Below are 17,563 nucleotides of genomic sequence, written 5' to 3' on the forward strand. Positions count from 1 at the left end.
GTAACAGGTATAAATGCCGATACTTGTGTACGTCAAATGAATTCGCAATTGCGAATAAGGACTACCCTCAGCTGTAGAATGGAATGACAACAACGAAAATTTGTGCTGGACAGGGACTCGAACCCCGATTATACGAAACCCCAGAGTGTTGGTGGGTTTCTGTTTTGTGTTAAACACTCTTCCCACAAATACGTCCCAAACTTTACGATCTGATGTTTTATCCACGGCCGTAACTGCACTACTAAATAGATTACACCTGTCAGTATAGACTAATTGCTTTACTTCCCTGCGTCCACACCTCAACGCCTTACCTGCTGTCCAGGGGAAATTCAACATTAGTGTCTAGTTCATGCCATATGTTCTTGGAGGTACAACCCAACTAAAAAAAATACAACTTGTAATAGCTATATTATTAGTCTGAAAATGACGTGAATACTATGTATTGTTGTTCCGTACACCGTCGTTAGTAACCAGTTGAACAAGGGGGCTGGGGGGATATAGCAAAAATTATGACATACACTCCCTCTCAGAATCTGTCTCTGAATCAGTGGCTGCGCTCTATTCTTTTTGTGCAGAGCCCGTCTATATTGCACAACGTCTTCGACGGACATCTTCAACGTCATCTTCTTATATCTCGATGGAAGGTGTAGAAGATTCAGTTTTAACGCTACTGGTTTTGTATTGTCACAAAATAGGGGGAGAGCAGCACGGATATGTTAAGTGAATTGGGGTGGCAATCATTGAAACAATGGAGTTTTTCATTGTGGCATGATATTTTCATGAAATTTCAATCACGAAGCTTCTCCTTAGAGTGTGAAAAAAATTTGGTGGCGCCGACCTACATAGGAAGGAATGATCCTCATAGCAAAGTAAAAGAACTCAGAGCTCGACTTTATTTTTCCCACGCGCTATTTGAGAATGGGACTGTAGAGAAATAGCTTGACACTGGTTCGATGAAGCTTCTGCCAGGCACTTATTTGCGAATTGCAGAGTAATCATATAGATACAGAAAGTCAAATTTCGTAGTAATTGACGGAGAGTCATCGAGTAAAACAGAAATGATATCTAGCGTTCCCCAAGGAAGTGTTATAGGTATTCTGCTGTTCGCCGGCCGACGTGACCTAGCGGTTCTAGGCGCTTCAGTCTGGAACCGCGCGACTGCTACGGTCGCAGGTTCGAATCCTGCCTCGGGCATGGGTGTGTGTGATGTCCTTAGGTTAGTTAGGTTTAAGTAGTTCTAAGTTCTAGGGGACTGATGACCCCAGATGTTAAGTCCCATAGTGCTCACAGTTATTTGAACCATACTCTGCTGTTCCTAATCTACATAAACGATTCAGGACACAGTCTGAGCATCTCTCTTAGAGTGTTTACAGATGATGCTATCGTTTATCGTCTAATAAAGTCATCAGAGGATCAAAACCAGCGGCGAAATCATTTAGCCGAAAAAAAATGGAAATGAGCGTATGGCATCGTTGGCCGGGAGGTCCCTATTCGGTGAAGCCCGGCCACCAAGTGCAAGTCTTATTTCTTTCAACGCCACATTGGGCGACTTGAACGCCGGTGATGAGGATGAAATGATGAAGAGGTCCCTGAGCGGAGAAAATCTCCAACCCAGCCGGGAGTCAATACCTGACCCGCTTGCATGGGAGGCGAGCATGTTACCACCCAGATAAGCAGATTTAGCCGAAATATCGGTATGATGCAAAAAGTGTGTGAGAAGCTTGAGGTCATCTAAGTGAGTACTAAAAGCCATCTATTTAATTTCGGTTACACGATAACACAAATCCAAAGACTGTCAGTTCAACTAAGTATGTAGGGATAAGAGTTACTAACTGATTTAATTGGAACGATGTATAAGCTCAGCCAGCCGGAGTGGCCGAGCGGTTCTAGGCGCTACAGTCTGGAACCGCGCGACCGCTACGGTCGCAGGGTCGAAACCTGCCTCGGGCATGGGTGTGTGTGATGTCCTTAGGTTTGTTAGGTTTAAGTAGTTCTAAGTTCTAGGAGACTGATGACCTTAGCAGTTAAGTCCCATAGTGCTCAGAGCCATTTTTTGATGTATAAGCTCGTCTGGAGAGGAAAGCAAAGACTCTCTTTTAATCAAAGAAAGGCAGATGAAACAGGTGTACTGAAGAGACTCCCTAAACTAAGCTTCTCCGTTCTCTGCTAGAGTATTGCTGTGCGGTATAGGATCCTTACCACATAAGACTGACGGATATCGAAAAAGTCCGAAGAAAGGTAGCACGCCTTGTGTTATCGCGAAACAGGGAAGGGAGCCACGGATATGACACGTGAGTTGAGGTGACAATCTTTAAAGGAAAGGTATTCTTCGTTGCGGCGGGTTCTCTTCACGAAATTTCAGTCTCCAACTTTCTCCCCTTGTTACGAAAACGTTCCTTTGAGAAATTATCATCGTAATAAAATAAGAAAAATCAGAGCTTTTAGGAAAGACTTAGGTTGTAACCTCTCAACAGAAAAGTTCCGAAACGTCCCAACAGTAAAAAATATAACTATAACATTGACATTTAGTGAAACCTCCCAAAAAATTAATTGCGTAACCTATCAATAATGAAATGTGACTAATCTCTCAATAAAAAATTGTGGTTCAATTATAACCTTTCAATAATTGACTGTGAATTTAAACTGGTAAATTTTGGACGTCAGCAGTGCTGCGTCATGGCCCTGAAAGATCATTCTGAATAAATTGAAAATTCTTACCTCAATAAGGTCGCCGGATAATGCATATATATCTGCTCCTATAAGAAATTTTTCTGGCACAGCCGAGTGCAATGCTGGCCGATAGATTTGTCATGTATAAAAAGAAACAACTGATTTTTCTTTTGAATAATCGGGATGACCAAGGATTGGAGAAATTAGCAAATTCTTTAAATTGAAATGAATGATTGTCAAAAGTTACTTTTTATGAGAAAGTTTATTATTAAGAGATTTTTTTAAACATTTACATGGGACTTGATATAACAATAGTACATAAGCGCGAGGCTGCTTTTACCTTATAGTACAACGCTCAGGCTCCGCCATCGCTCCCCACGACTGGCCCAGCCAACTCCACGCACCCAACTGATCGCTACTACTACTACAACTGCTAGACAGTTCCTACTGCTGACAACACTGCTCTCTGGTCTGAGATTCTTTTATAGCTTACATATCGCAGGCAGCGCGTGAGCAATCCATCGAAATTACATGTGCTCGAGTGCGCTAGCAACAAATTCCTTAATCATGGACCTGTTACAAGGTGTTGGTCTTTCACGCGTGTTGTTCGAGAGTAGGACGGTAGAGAAAAATGTAGTTTGTAAGTGCTTCTGCCTCGTATTTAAGTGTGAACCGCACATTAGTCATGTAGATGAAGATCTAGATATGCACCACAAAAGAAGGAAAGCAAGATATAACCGTTACAACAAGTAGAATCAGTGTTACATGCGCATGTAAGTGACAATATTGTAGAGCGTTATGTCGACAACTGATGGTGCTCTTGCTCTTCTTACGGCAGTAGGACATTTTGTTCACGTTGGTCATTTGCAGGGCGGCGTCCACGCAGCTCGGACAGGGCGCGCATCACCCCCCTGAGGCCGGAGGGAGTACTCGGGGCTCAAGTAGGCCGTGACATAGTAATTTCCAGGTAAAATGGGTGCAAATTTGACACATTCAATTTGGGTGCAAATTTCACTGGGCTCCATTTTCACGTATTCGTTAGACCCTATATTTGGAAGAAGGCGGGGCAAAGTGTAGGGGGGGGGGGGGGGGAACGGGGATAGCAACGAATTACGGCATCCACTCCTGCTATGAGTCAGCGCCTGGACTCAATTCTTTTTTGTGCTAAGCGAGGAATTTTTCATCCCATCTTATACTGCATCAACCCTCTGACGGATAACCTGGAAAAGTGTAGAGGATTCCGCTCATCGGTACTGTTGTGGTGTAACAAGACAGCTACGCCACACTGAAGTAGCCGAAAGGCACGCGTAATCTCACGTAGGCTAGATAGAGGTCTGAAACAGGACGCTCAATGAATTGCTATAAAGAAAAGTACGTTGCTTTGGGAATACTTAACTTTTAATCCGTCATTTGTTTACAACGTTCTTGATGAGACATTTCATACGATAACTATCTAACTATGTAAGGCTAATAGCGCCTTGCTAGGTCGTAGCCATGGACTTAGCTGAAGGCTATTCTAACTATCTCTCGGCAAATGAGAGAAAGGCTTCGTCAGTGTAGTCGCTAGCAATGTTGTCCGTACAACTAGGGCGAGTGCTATTCCGTATCTCGAGACCTGCCTTGTGGTGGCGCATCACACAGTGGCGACACGCGGGTCCGACATGTACTAAATGGACCGCGGCCGATTTAAGCTACCACCTAGCAAGTGTGGTGTCTGGCGGTGACACCACAGGTACCGTAGCAATTACCTCATCATTTAAGTCGACTTCTCGCAAAGGAAAACGGGAAGGCTTCCAGCAAGTCGAGATGCCGTAGTTGACGCTGGAAGACGCGTACTCATTTGGGAAGAAGCCTTGGCGGCCCACCCCTGCAGCCGGTGCTGAGGCAGCGCCCCGGACAACCCTCGAGGCCCTTTTGTCGCCGGGCGGCGCGCGGGGGTAATCAGGTTTGCTCCCCAAGGCGCTGCCCGCGCCGCCGCTCACGTGACCCAGCCGCGCCGGCCTCGCACGTCTAATGGAATAAAGTCCTCCCGGCCTAACGGGAGGGTACTGCGCAGACCTGCCCTTGCGGTCGGCTTGGGCTCGACGGCTCCTTCCTGCTCTGTGCATCGGCACGACATGAACCGGATCACTGCCTACCAATCGAGACGCTATCATATTGTCTACGCCAGTATTTGACCAACTGAACCCAGTAAATTTTATGGTCAGTGAATGTTCCACAAAAACGTATGTAACATTGGGTGTCACCCAAGAAAGCTAGCATCTCTGACGTTCTTGATAATAGTCAACTGAATAGCAAACACCCGCTACAAGGGGACCACGGAATGGTTTCATTCAAACAAGCGAGGGAGAACAGTGAGGGTGATCGCCCCCCTCCGAGAGGTGAAACTAATTTAAAATCAAGTCTCCTCACACCACTCCGGTGTTACTTATGTTTTAATGTTTGACCTTTTGAAGAACATTATGTTTTACATTTTAATGTATGACTTGAGCAACTCAGCTCTTAAATCACTGTACATCTTTGACGATATGTTCTTCATGTAATTACCTTACCTTCTGATGAAGTCACCCTTAGAGGTGACGAAACCTGGTCACGGTATATAGAAAACCTATGCAACCGGTTGGCTGATTTTTACATATTTTTCAAATTAAAATCAAATGGTAGTTTTTATAATCTGAGCCAAATTTAAACATGTGAATTTGGAGTATTTTTCAGTGGATTTAATGGTTGAATTCGGTTTGATTCCCCAAGCCATCTTACTTTTTTGTGTCCGAGAGAATGTACTACCTGTAGCAGTGACTTGTGCTCACCCTCCTGTTCGAATTGTGGGCGCCAAATTCTAGCAGAATTTCCCCATGTACCACAACAGTACGCTTTACAGCTGTAATTATAAACTAAACTGGAAAAAGTATAACTGTCAACAAATTAAGAACTACAGTTCTAAAAGTATATTATTCTAATTTATTTCTTTTAATTTGCTTATCAACTCCGTGTTACCAGACCACTTATGAGCTTGTTGCTGTGTTTTAACAATTATATTAAAAAGTTACTCAGAGAAAAATTGTGAATGCTACACATTTCGATCAATTCAAAACTTTTTTATCTAAAATAAAACACATTTTTGCAGTTGTTTGATAATTTTAAGTGTCAGAATAGCTTAAACAGTAGTTTTTGGAGGTTTTTTCCACAATTTTTTAGGAGAGGACGCCTGGGTCTTCTTTCTCTTCTAGGCAACCGCCCCCACCCACAATACTTTACTAAACCGCCCCTGCATTCAAAACCAATCACCACACGCATAAAGACATTTATTCGACTTGAAGACGAGAAGATCAAGTCCTGTTTCGTAGAATACGGCCGCCCGCTGACAGATCCACAACCGCACCAATTCTTGCACTCCCTCGTCCGCTACAAACCGACGTCTGCGTATGCCTTTCTTCATGTCACTACAGAAGTTAAAATCGCACGGTGAAACATTCGGGCCATACGGTGGATGTTGCGCTGTTTCCCAAACACATCGCTGAAGCTTAGTCTCCGTCCAATTGGCAGTGAGGGGGTCGGCGTTATTGTGCAACAGGGTTCAAAATGGTCCAAATAGCTTTAAGCACTATGGGACTTAATGTCTGAGGTCATCAGGCCCCTAGACTTAGAACTACTTAAACCGAACTAACCTGCCCGAGACTAATGACCTCAGCAGTTGAGTCCCATAGTGCTCAGAGCCATTTAACCTGCCCGAGGCAGGATTCGAACGTGCGACGGTAGTAGCAGCGCGGTTCCGGACTGAAGAACCTAGAACCGCTCGGTCACAGTGGCCGGCTGCCACAGGGTGATCCCGTCTAATAGTATTCCCGGGCGTTTTGACTTTATGGCGCGTCGCAGTTCGTGCGAAGTGTCTTCATAGCGCAGCCCATTGATTTGGTTCCAAAGTTCGAAACGATCATCACCTCCACTGCCAATCGAACGTAGGCTACGGTTCTGCGATTTAGTTGGGAAACCCTGCAATATCGTTCGTACAACGCGAATCTTTCACTGTGTGATTTTCACATATTTGCCCAACTGAAGAAAGACGTGCATGGACGTTGGTTTCAGTCCTACGAGGAAGTGCAACAGTGGATGCAATTGTGGATCCGCAAGCGGCCGACCGCGTTCTACGAAACATGAATTGGTTGCCTCGTCTCCCAGTGGGATAAACCTCTTAACACGTGGTGTCGTTAGTTTTGAATAGAACCATTTTACGGTCCCGCTGTGGCGGGTGTTCGATTTTCATAAAAGTAAACACACAGCAACAAGCTCGTAAGCCTTTTGTTAACATAGAGTAGATAAGCAAATTAAAAGCAAATAAACTGAAATTAGAATAATATACTTGTACATAAACTTTTGATCAGACAAGAGCAGCAGTACAATAGAATCATTAATTGACGATGTCGCTGTGTACAGACAATTTGGAGGAGAATAAGGAATTACACTCATGCTCGTAAATTAAGGTTAATTGCAGAATGTGCTGCCACACAATGTAGCACTACACAAAACTGGCGCTAATAGCATAGGCACATAGGGAACACGCACGACACAGATCTGTAAGACCACGGTATTGGTGATAAGTTGAGAAAACCGTCCCGAAACACATATGCTGCAAAACGCCACTGTTACCTGCGCATGTATCCCGACATCAATCGACATCAATATGGGATATGAGCACCATGCACAAGTATACAGGCCGCAAACCGGGTTAGCATACTCTGGATCAGGTGGTTAGCAGCTGCTGGGGTATAGCCTCCCATTCTTGCACCAGTGCCTGTCGGAGCTCCTGAAGTGTCATAGGGGTTTGAAGACGTGCAGCGATACGTCGACCGAGAGCATCCCACACGTGCTCGATGGGGTTTAGGTCTGGAAAAAGAGGCAAGTCACTCCATTCGCCTGATATCTTGTGTACTCCTCCACGATGACAGCTCGGTGGGGCCGTGAGTTATCATCCACCATGAGAAAGGTGGAACCCACTGCACCCCTGAAAAGGCATACATACTGATGCAAAATGACCTCCCGATACAGTTCTTCTGTCAAAGACGTGCAGGGGGTGTACGTGCACCAATCATAATCCCACCCCACACCATCAAACAACCGCCTCCATACAGGTCCTTTTCAAGGACATTAAGGGGTTGTTATCTGGTTCCTGGTTCACATCAGATGAAAACCCGGCGAGAATCACTGTTCAGACTATACCTGGACTCGTCCATGGACATAACCTGGGAACATTGTTCAAATGTTTAAATGTGTGTGAAATCTTATGGCACTTAACTGCTAAGGTTATCAGTCCCTAAGCTTACACACTACTGAACCTAAATTATCCTAAGGACAAACATACACACCCATGCCCGAGGGAGGACTCGAACATCCGCCGGGACCAGCCGCACAGTCCATGACTGCAGCGCCCTAGATCGCTCGGCTAATCCGCGCGGCGATCATTGTTCCAATGACCATGTACTCTGTTCTTGACACCAGGCTTTACCGGCTCTCCTGTGACCAGGAGTCAGTGGAATGCACCTTGCAGGTCTCCGGGCGAATAAACCATGTCTGTTCAGTCATCTGTAGACTGTGTGTCTGGGGACAACTGTTCCAGTGGCTGCGGTAAGGTCCCGAGCAAGGCTACCTGCAGTACTCTGTGGCCGTCTGACGGCACTGATGGTGAGATATCGGTCTTCTTGTTGTGTTGTAGACTTTGGACGTCCCGTACTGTAGCGCCTGGTAACGTTTCCTGTCTGCTGGAATCGTTGCCGTAATCTTGAGATCACACTTTGTGGCACACGGAGAGCCCGTGTTACGATCTGCTGTGTTAGACCAGCCTCCAGTCGCCCTAGTATTCTTCCCCTCATAACGTCATCAATATGTGTTCTTTGAGCCATTTTCAACACACATACACCATTAGCACGTCTGAAAACGTCTGCACAGTTACTCTCTACACAGTACTCTGACATGCACCAATGCACCTCTGCGTATGTGGACTGGTGCCAGCGCCACCGTACGACGACTGCAGGTCAAATGCACCGCATGGTCATACCCCGAGGAGATTTAAGCCCGCAAACCGCCCACCAGAGCGTATTTCACCATGTATCAGCATTATCCCTAATTTATGAAAATGAGTGTGTATTAAGACTTGCATAAATTTGCATTTGATATAATGACGAGCAGCTCTCTTTAAATGATAAAAAAATTGGGATAAAATCTGAAAAAGAGCCTGATATTATCACAATACGAGATTTGTACAAAACGTCTTGAACACGTCACGTCACACGTATAGAAAGGCAATGCAGAAAGTAAATAAAGCATTACTGTAGCGGACGAGGTAACTTTTGTTGAGTGCTTCATTACACTTCAAGAAAACACGCATGCAAGAGACTGTTTTTCCACATACGCAGCACCTCTCTTACAATTTGCATGAAACTGCTGTGAGAAAAAGCTGCCACTGGATGCACTCAGATACTTCGAGACTATTTAACACACTTTTATTATTCCAATATGCCTTTCATGTTTCGGCATACGTCATTATCAAACGCATATGGTTAGTGTCATCACTATGAAGCAGTAGCAATTCGTCGAAATTGATACACAGAATCTAGACAACATTTTTTTCAGAATGAGCGAGTACGCTAGTGTTGACTGGATACCATGAATCCATTTGGACAAGTTTCTGCTGTACCATAATAATCAGATGAAGTAGGTACCATTGATAATGACGTAAATCGATACGCCTAAGGGATGCTGGAATAACAAAAATGTGGTCAAGACATCTCAAATGGTTTTTTTTCAGTTATCAGTCTTCTGACTGGTTTGATGTGGCCCGCCACTATTCTTCTCCTGTGCCAACCTTTTCGTCTCAGAGTAGCACTTGCAAACTACGTCCTCAACTATTTTCTGAATGTATTCACGAGTTTGCCTTCTACAGCTCCCTCTGAAACCATGGAATTCAGTCCCTAATGTCTTAACCACGTCCTATTATGCTGTCCCTTCTCCTAGTCAGTGTTTTCAACGCATTCCTTTCCTCTTCGATTCTGCGCAGAACCTCCTCGTTCCTTACGTTATCAGTGCACTTAATTTTCAACATTCGACTGTAGCACCACATCTCAAATGCATAGATTCTCTTCTCTTTCGGTTTTCCCACAGTTTATGTTTCACTATCATACAATGCTGTGCTCCAAACTTACATTCTTAGAAATATCTTCCTCAAATTGAGGTTATGTTTGATACCAGTAGACCTCTCTTGGCCAGGAATGCCCCTTTTTGCCATTGCTAGTCTGCTTCTGATGTCCTCCTTGCTCCGTCTTTCTTATTTTGTTTTCTTTCTTTCTAATTTTGCTGCCTAGGTAGCAGAATTCCTTAACTTCATCTACTTCGTGAACACCAGTCCCGATGTTAGTCACCGCTCTCTTTTCAGCTACTTTTCATTGCTTTCGTCTTCCTTCGATTTACTCTCAGTACATATTCTGTACTTCATTAGACTGTCCATTCCATTCAGCATGTCATGTAATTGTTCTTCACTTTCACTCAGAACAGTAATGTAATCAGCGAATCGTATCATTTATATCCTTTCATCTTGAATTTTAATCCCACTCCTGAATCTTTCTTTTATTTCCATCATTGCTTCTTCGATGCTCGAAGGGTTTATGTTATCGGTACGGTGGCTGAACTGTGTCTACAGAAAACCCGGAAAATGTACTCTCTTCTCTGATAATGCGCCACTATTGTTGCAAAATGCTCTTAGCGTGTAACTTTCTGAAATCCTTACGTAAGTATTAAGTGGTATAACTGTGAGTCTATGTGAAATGGAACGGTTACATTAAATCAGCAACAGGGAAGACACGTGGGAGGTTTTCTTTTCCTGGTATTAATTTGGGGAATATGCAGTGTCGCTGCAAATGATATCACGTACGAGAAGGTAGTGCGACTACTTTTAGAAAACTGTTTCATTTATTTCCTTATGAAGTATCTTGCCAACAAACAGTCACAATTTTAATATATCAGTCACACTCGTCAAGATAATACGAGGAGGAGGAACTGTTCACACTGTCCATCTATCAGCGAAGTGCGGCGCATGCGCATTAAGAAGGAACTGCGACATCGTCTGTTAACAGGAAGTTAATCTACTCTCTCATAACTCGCTCATCACATACGAATGGGTTTTGTGTTTCTTAATTTTTGTTGTGTTGTTTGTTTTGTTTATTTGACACACTGTAATGGTTTCTCGATTGCTTCGTATTCTTCCTGCAAGGGTTCTCGCACAAGAGAGACAAAAATACCTCGAAGCAAAAAGGTATTTACATTGCACAATATCTGGACGTTGGAAAATCCTACACAATGTATAGACAAGATCATGCATCGATATACATTAAAAGGTTGCTAAGTTATGTGATAAGGTTCAAACATCAATGAAGGTGGCGACTGCAGCAAGTATAGTCTTGGCTCTGGTTTCGTAGCTAAAGGTCGTGAATTTAAAGATTTAAAATCCAACGTATCTGACCTTGGGCTAATTTAAATAATTCGTAATTCATGACGTCCTTGTTTAGGGGTGGATGAGGCGTAGGATGAATTTCAGTTATTGAAAGCATGAATACAATAATGGGTAAAAATGGACGTTTGTATACTTCGATACACTTCTGAACATAATAAAATTTAATGATTGCTGGTGCGTGACGTATATTAAGTTCCATATTTGACAAATCTTAAACGTGGCCTATGAGTCCGCTAAATTCGTGGTTTATAGGACGGGTACAGTTAAAGGATGGGTTAACCATAAGTGTACTTAACATCCACATGGATTTGATGAGGTTTAAACAGAGGAGGCAAGGAAAGAACAAAGGCCGTTCTCCACGGTCGCAATTAGCTAGCAAAGAGATGTTGCTCCCTTAATTTTAGCAAGCTGAATGAATGTGTAAATTTACAGTTGAAACACACAAACGAAGATCAGAACATGAACAAAAAACACATCTCATTTAAATACACTATGTATGAGGAAGATTACGGAAGCTAAAGCACAAAGGGCTCTTAAACCAGAACACGAGGACGTAGTGGTAACGGTCTAATTACCGAAAACAGGAATTTCATATTAGACGTAGTGAAACTGCACTGAATTTACCGTAACAGTAACAGGATGAGAGGGCTGAAAACTCTTCAACCTGAACGCAAGTGATGATCATGAACGAACACAAGTAGCGAACAGAGGAAGATACAGAATAAAGTGGACTGAAAAATCAGAGGCAAAATCACAATGATATCATATAATGACCACGCACTTACAATTAGAAAAATGAGAAGCTTCTTGAACTGAATCTTCACCCATTCAACAAGATTCCACCTCCTCAAGTAACTAGGTGATTCAAACAACAGCCACTGAAATCACATAATTTCCAAGGTATTCAACACTTGCAATATTAAAATAAAATTTGTCACACAAACAGACTAGAAGGCTTTAAGATAAAAGCGTTAGGACTTCAGTCGAGCAAACGAAATCGCCAAGCTCCCAGCGGTCAGCGAAGAGCTCCCCTAACAAAACTGGGTTTTATCCTTCCGACGAAAATGACCAGACAGTATCTTCTGCCAACCTGCACAAAAGGTTCGACCAATGCAAGCGGAAACCTCTTTGCTACCAACCAAGCATCTACTAAAGTTGTCCATACTGTCACAGTAGCACACTACTCTGTTCACACTGTTACGCGCTTACAATTCGCAGTTGCAACACACACATTCACCCGGTTTATTATTCCAGGGCGGAAAAGAAAGGACAGGTACAGTGGAACGTGGCACTGTGGTAATTGTAAACATTAATGTGGGAGTCAGAGAAGTAGCAGAACTTAATGAACTTAGCAAAAGTGTAACTGAATCCGGTGATTAGTACACAAATTTAGCAAGAAGTACGAAAAGTACATATACTGTGGCTGATATGAACGCAGTCAGCTACTCCTCTTTTTTATAACGGGAGAAATTTACTAACTACACCGTAATTGGAGGTGCCAGAGATATGGCGATGTTGTTACTTTGAATAAAATCTCACGAAAAGGCTCACATAGAGAACCTTCAACATTTTTAATTGAAGTAGTTTTAACAGTGAGAAAGTCACATCTGTTTAACGCGGAAAATAGTTTTCGGTGTTATATAACTTTCACAAAGAATACGCAATAAAAAGGAAAAAGTAAGAGAGATGCTATTTTCCGCCTTATAAATATTGTTAGATGTTTTTGTAAATATCTAAACGAGTCTACTGGGGCACACATGTATGTGGCACCAGAACAAGATAATAATATTAATAAATTAACGTGAAACTAGTATACTACAGACGATGAATATCTCTGCTAGACTCGATAATGCGGATCGCTGAAATTATAATTTTTGTTTTTGCCAGAGCGTTAGTACTGATGACATGGCTGATAATTTGTAATTGTTGAGTAACCCCAGAATGTATGTGGACTGTTTTTGAGAAAAAGGCTAGTTACATATTTCACTTTTGTAATGTTTTTATGATTTGTTAACAGAGCTATATGTAATCTGATGATCTACATTTACGCTGGATTAGTGAGGTTGTATAATACTTGCTGTTTAAATCTCACTGTTTGTGAATCAGTTGTAATGTAACTTCAATTGTCAGATGTCTTTGAAAAGTCAAATTTAATCCGCAATATAATTTTGCTAAAAAAACTAAGTGTTAGTAAATCACCATAATCAGTACCGCCTCCCAGTCCAGGTAATATATTTTTAAAAGAAATAGGATTTTCTTAAATGTTCTCGTTTATCAGCCAAAAGAATTTCATGTACATTACAAATATTATGGCCATCATTGCATACTGCTGAGCCTGTAGCTAACATATTTTTGTTTTTCATGTGAGACCAGAATATATCGCGTTCTACCGTTGCTGCTCTAGGGGCAAGACGATTTAATTTATTTGTTGTCAGTTTGAACAGAGCCATATAAGTCTGCGCCTAAGGAGCTGAATGTATTTTGCGGTGACAGTATTTCTTTGTTGGTATTGGGAGCTGCATTGCCCAATCAATTCGTGTAACGTTTTGCTAACAATAAGATAGAGTATGCACATCACTTGCACTTACGACATGCAACACAACTCGAGTTCAGTACTCATTCTACAGATTAGACATTCATTCAACGTAACCGTAAAGTTTATTATTTCACATTTTTAAAGAACGTTACAGTATATCTGGGTATAATACACTTATTCCTTTAATCGTTAATTAACGAAGTTAACTTTTCGAGTAATGGATTTTGAGAAACGTTAACGGACTATTTAACATCTGTTAATTCTGTTCGTGTCCGTTAGTCATTAATTAGATGCCTACTATTAATGACAAAAATGATGTCGCGCGGGCCGCGGAAATCATTTTCTGACAAGTTCGTGTGATGTAGGTGCGTGTCTACACCGGAGTGAGCGCCATTGATGGTAACTATCGAGTGCGAGCGAGAATAACTAGGTGTTGGCTGTTTACTGTTGTCTTCTTACTTAGTTCGCGTGAAGTACTACTTTTTGATAGTGGACTGATTGTGGAAACTAAATCAAGGAATCGGATTCTACAAGGGCTTTAAAACCTAATAGACAGACATTATTTTTTCTGCATATATATTACGATTATTGCGTGACTACATTGAAGGCGCGAAATAACTATAGATTTTGTTGCGATAATTGCACAAATTATGAAGTCAAATATTTGGTTTATCCCTCATCTGGAATCCTTTATAGCTGTCATGCTCACGAGGTGATTTAACGTACCTTAAATATTTCAATTCACTTGGCAAAATGTATTGGCCGGTAACTACGGCTGAGTGCTAGTCAGCTCACAAAACGGGCATTTGGGCACGACTGTTCACTGGTTGGATCCTGTCACAGGAGCCAGAATACGTGCAGTTTTGGCGTGCATACAATAAAACGGTCGCCATTCATAAGATGTACTGACACAGGCAATGACTTTTATCCACTATGCGTTAAATATAGTTTAAAAATAACCAAGTTAATTAAGAATATAAATATTTCTATTTACTTGATTGTGTTAAACGATGTAAAAAAATTTAAAAACCAACGGTAATACTTTTGATTCACTTGCTCACTTCACATTACTGTCAACATAATATTTACTATTATGAATTAACAATTAACGTTTAACTTTTATTTCCGATGAATCTCCTGTAAAGCAACCCTTTAATGTTCAAGATATGAGCTTCTCTAGAAACGGATAAACTATTAGCGACGTCAACTTTATGATGAACGTAGCCCATCTATGTTTGCAATCATACATTTTCTAGAGCAAATAAATGTACCGGTAGGTGTTTTGAAATTCCTGAAATGCAGAAATACACTTTTCCTATTCTTTCAGTTCAAAAGAGTGGAAAAAATTTTACCTTACGACTTTTGTCAAAAACACCCAATATGAATCTGGGGGATACTCTTTTATCACTCGGTTACTACATTTCAACTTTTTTGTAAGCACGATGACGCCTCGTAACCTCGCTTACACCGTTCAGATGCCACATGGCACAACACAAGCAATTTTGGCGCTGTCGTGTAAACGAAAACGACTACTCGTGACAAACGAGATTTAGTGCAGGATTGAAACGCCTGTAGTCTTACTTACCACGAGTACTCGACTGAGAGAAGAAAGTCGAAAAGACAAACGAAACGAAACCAGAACATAAAAAAAGACGTTGGCTACTGTATGTCGATGTCACTTAAATGGAAAAACGGTTATAGTAATTTTTGGACAAGAGTTTTATAATTCAGGTTGTAATTCACTATAACTGTGGTTTTTAGAGATTATTTGAAAACATTAATTAATTCTGCCAAACGGCCACAACCGAATAGCAGCCTGTGTGCTACTAGCCTAAAGAAAGTTTATTTGGAGAGGAAGAAATTTAGCGGTAAATACTTACCGGGTATTAACAAATACTTAAAGAAATAGATGACTGTACAGAAGTAAAATGGACTGCAGAAAATTGTTAGAGGAGAAAAGACGTTATAGGTCATACCATGAGGAAAACTCAAAGCAGATGAAAAGACGGTAATGGGATGGTAATGGGAACTGAGAAATGAAAGGTTATGGAAATACATATCATTGGTAAATGCATCCTTTGTTAAGACATGTAGTCTATTGCTCTGTATATAGATTAGAGACTGAAACGTTTAGCAAAAGAAAAAAAACATGTGTTTCAATCATTGTTAGCGACAAGACAGTACGTACTAGATGAGCAGTGTGATACCAGTGGAGCGGAGCAGTGTGATACCAACTGTGTGAACTGCTGGATATGATGTGATACCATTCAAAATATTGATGAGACATCAGAAGGTAATTTTGTCTCTCATATGTTGGTCTGTTATATCGGTAAGTACGGCATATGCTGTAATGATTCTATACAGTGGTCACTGACGTTTTATAGAGAGGTCACTGCTATTTTAGTGGTGAACATGTCGCTATTATTTCGTCCTCTACCATCATTTCCTCTCCTGCATGCATGAATTGTCTCTTTTTTCCTGTTCCTTATGTCTTTGTCATTTGAAGACAACCATCATTCCTACGGACGAAGAATGGAAGGGCTGTGGAGTGGAGAGATAGGTGTGGAGAAAAGGAAAGAGAAGGGTAGGCAAAAGACGTCGATGTTTAGGAACTTCCCAGTCAGAACTAAATGTTTATGATGAACAACAGTGTCTCTGAAATTAACACGAAGAGAATTTGGAAAGGGCCATTACGCCAGTGTCCACTCTCTCGGTTGCGTCTGCGTAGCTCTTCTTGTACGCGTCATCTTCTGAACTTTCCTACGTTTCAAAGTAAAACCGTTACGATCCACAGGCAATAACGTACGGGCTCCAACGAAACTACTCCTCAAAAACATTCAGGAATTGCTAAGCGTTCACATTGGTAAATGCAAAATTCAGATGATCGACTTCATAGACTCTTAACAACTTCAGAAAAAAAATTCTACAGTGTTTGTTACCCCTTCTTCCAAATTCTTGTACATGAAATCTTGGAGCTTAGCAGCCAGAAATTCAATTTAGAAACTACCAACCTGTACAACCAAATTTTTATGAACGATATATTTGTTCGTCGGCGGTGTACTCGTACAGAACGAGCAGAGCAATCGAGTAGCAGTGGCTGTGACCTGCCATTGATTACGGCCAATATTTACACGGAAAATTTTGTAAATGAAGTCATAGCTGCCTTGCTGTATTGCAGTTTTGCCTAGTGGTCATTATAAAGCGATATAGCACATGTAAAACTGTAAAAAAGCTCTGACATGTATGTACATGTCGGAAGATTTTTATAGTTCACAGGTGCTTGATAATGGTCAAACGACCAAAATTATCGTAGTGCAAACAAATAATATTTTCAGGCAAAGACGAGTATGACATCGTATGTAAAATTTTGGACGACTGTGAACCCTATCACAAGAATGGCTCGGGGGTGGAGTTAATGATTACAGTCCATAGCATCTGAGGTTAAATCACATTGTTGTTTGGCATTATTGGGCAAGGGCACCCCGTCTGGGATAGTTCGGCCTCCTAGTGTTTTTATTTGACGCCACTTTGGTGACTCGTGCGTCGATGATGATGATGATGATGATGGTGAACGAAACCCGACAACCAGTTCCCGAACGGATAAAATCAAGTGAAGAGGGAATCGAACTTCGAAATCCGTGATCTGTATGGAGCAACGCAAACAACTAGACAACGTCCAGCAGACGTACGCTTGGGTTAAACTCTATTGTGGCAGTTGAAAAAGGCCGGCCGAAGTGGCCGTGCGGTTAAAGACGCTGCAGTCTGGAACCGCAAGACCGCTACGGTCGCAGGTTCGAATCCTGCCTCGGGCATGGATGTTTGTGATGTCCTTAGGTTAGTTAGGTTTAACTAGTTCT

This window comes from Schistocerca serialis, chromosome 7 (assembly GCF_023864345.2).
Source record: "Schistocerca serialis cubense isolate TAMUIC-IGC-003099 chromosome 7, iqSchSeri2.2, whole genome shotgun sequence".
Taxonomy (NCBI): domain Eukaryota; kingdom Metazoa; phylum Arthropoda; class Insecta; order Orthoptera; family Acrididae; genus Schistocerca; species Schistocerca serialis.